Source organism: Miscanthus floridulus, chromosome 5, assembly GCF_019320115.1.
Source record: "Miscanthus floridulus cultivar M001 chromosome 5, ASM1932011v1, whole genome shotgun sequence".
Lineage (NCBI taxonomy): Eukaryota > Viridiplantae > Streptophyta > Magnoliopsida > Poales > Poaceae > Miscanthus > Miscanthus floridulus.
In genome coordinates, this window is record NC_089584.1 from 105,959,794 (window position 1) to 105,962,381 (window position 2,588).

A 2,588-nucleotide genomic window follows, 5' to 3' on the forward strand; every position below is an offset into this window, starting at 1 on the left:
TATTGCTCGGCAGTATAAATAAACTTCTTGGAAACATATAGTAAAGACATTCACCTCAGGAGGCAGATTCTTGCAATTGAAGGGCTTCGTGTACCCTGACAGCCTGAAGGAGGATAGCGGAGCGAACAGCTCGGCAGTTCGCTCTTCGACGTTGCTCCTAGAAAGTATTTTGGGCCTCTCTCGAGTCCTGTCGGTCTTCCCTTTGAATTTAAAGCCTAGGTGCGCCCTCTCTTTGCAGGGTTGTATGCGGTGCACTATGAAACTTGTCGCTACCAATCCGCCATTGGTCTTCACACCCTTTATCAAGCCGAGGAGTTCATTCACTTGCTCCATGTCGTCCTTTCTCAGTAGCTCCGACCAACTCCTTTGGCTTTCTAGGATGTGGTCGGCGTTACAATGCACTACTGGGTGGCTTTGTCTCATGTAGAACCATCTGGTGTTCCACCCCTTTAGCGACGTGTTCAGCGGTATGGTAAGATATTCACTCGCCATCCCATCCCGAAGCTGGAGATACACCTCGCCGACCACCTTAGAACCAGCGCCGCCTGTCTTCTTCAACCAGAATAGGTGACGTAAAAGATTGAAGTGGGGTAGGATGCCAAGGTATGCCTCACAAAAGTGGATGAAGATAGAGATGTGCAGAATGGTATTGGGGTGGAGATTGCACAGAGTAACCCCCCAGAGCTCCAACAGATCCCTCAGAAATGGGTGCACAGGAAACCCTAACCCGTGCCAGAAATAGTCTTCGAATACTACTGCTTCGTCAGTGTGAGGCGTGGGAAAGGACTCACCGAGAGCTGGCCGCCATCCGGCGGTCGCACGGTCAGGGAGAACGCCGGCTTACACCAATCGGTTCAGCTCAGCTTCTCCTATTCATGACGGCACCCACTCCTCGTCGCGTCGGGCCACGGCGTTCGCCTTCTTGGGACTTGTCTTCTTCGGTTTCGCAGCTCCTCTCTTCGGCGCCATCTCTCAGATCTGGTTAGGTTTCGGCGGCGGAGGCAACTGTGGTTGCAGATTTGGCGGCGCGAGAGATGAGGAGAAAGATGAAGTGGAAAAGGTGGGAATGGGGTCTGCGGCGGCACTATTATATAGGATCTTCCCCACCGTTCTGCATTCAAGGGTTTTTTGGGAACCGTTCCCGTGATCTGCGTCACTGCGATTTCTTCGATGCGGCAAATGGGCCATTACCTGGGCTTCTGCGCAAACGCAGCCCATGGCATTCATTTATCGCTGCCTTCAGTTGCTCCTCGCCGAAATATCGCCGACATCTCCGCCATTTATTGAGGCTAAGTAACTGCCACTGTACAAGCCGTTACTCCTGTTTTTCATCCACGGTTCGATTTCTCCGATAACTCCGCCAGCAGCTCGGGGATTGGCGGTCTGTTTCGTTGGTCTTTGATTGTTTTTTTGTTTCTGACCCTGGCACCACGTGACTACGCCACCTACTATCAGGCTCGGGGACTAAGTGGGCACACTTCACCTTGCGGTGAATGTGTTTTGTCTCTTTTTTGGGCCACGACCGGGGACTGGCTGCCTGCTCTGCTGCTTTTCTACTATTCTTCAAGTTTCTGACCCTGGCACCACATGTCTACATCATCTGCTGTCAGGCTCGGGGACTAAGTGGGCACACTTCACCTTGCGGTGAGTGTGCGGGATTTTTTCTCGAAGATTACATGCCTATAGAGGAAGATTGACTCCTACAACTTTGTTCAGACTCTAAGTGGACACACTTGGTCCACTGCGAAGAAATTTTCGATTCTAAACTTGAGCTCCTTACACCCTTATGGCAAGCCATACTTTGGTCATTCTGCTCGGCGATGGTTCACGGTGCTCGGCGACAGGTCGCGCTGCTCGGCGATAGGTTATGCTGCTCGGCAACGGTTCACACTGCTCGGACGACGGCTCATGCAGCTCGGCAGTTCAGCATGGTGGTTGGACCACGAGCTTGACTGCTCGGCGTTGTTCGCACCTGCTCGGACAAGCTTAAGACGACGTTGCACAACGAGTACAAGGCGCTCGGGGACTAGCTGTGGGGTGTACGACCCCGAATACCCACGGCAGACCATATGGGCTGCGCACCTAGGGGTGGCCCAACCCACAAGAAGAAGCCTTGCGGGGCACAACTCTGCTCGGCGCCTTCCGCAAGACATCGGGAAGATATCCTGAAGATACTACGAGATCTGTTAGGATATGTATGATCCCAAGATTCCTGTAATCAGTTATTACTTTTCGGTTATCTCTCAGATCTAACCGACTTATAACCCTGCCTCCCGGACTATATAAGGCGGGCAGGGAACCCCCTCTAAAATCACGACATATCATACGATAGCTAATACAGACCAACAGACCACAGGAGTAGGGTATTACGTCATACTGACAGCCTGAACCTGTCTAACTCGTGTATCTCTGTTGCCTTTTTGTTCTTGATCTTGCGCTCCTCTGCCGATCAATCTACCTTCGTGGGATACCCATCGGAGGACTGCCGACGATATTCTGTCGACACATAGTTTACGACTAATTTGCGAGATGAATCTTTTAAGTCTAATTAGATCATAATTTGATAATGTGGTGCTACAGTAACACTT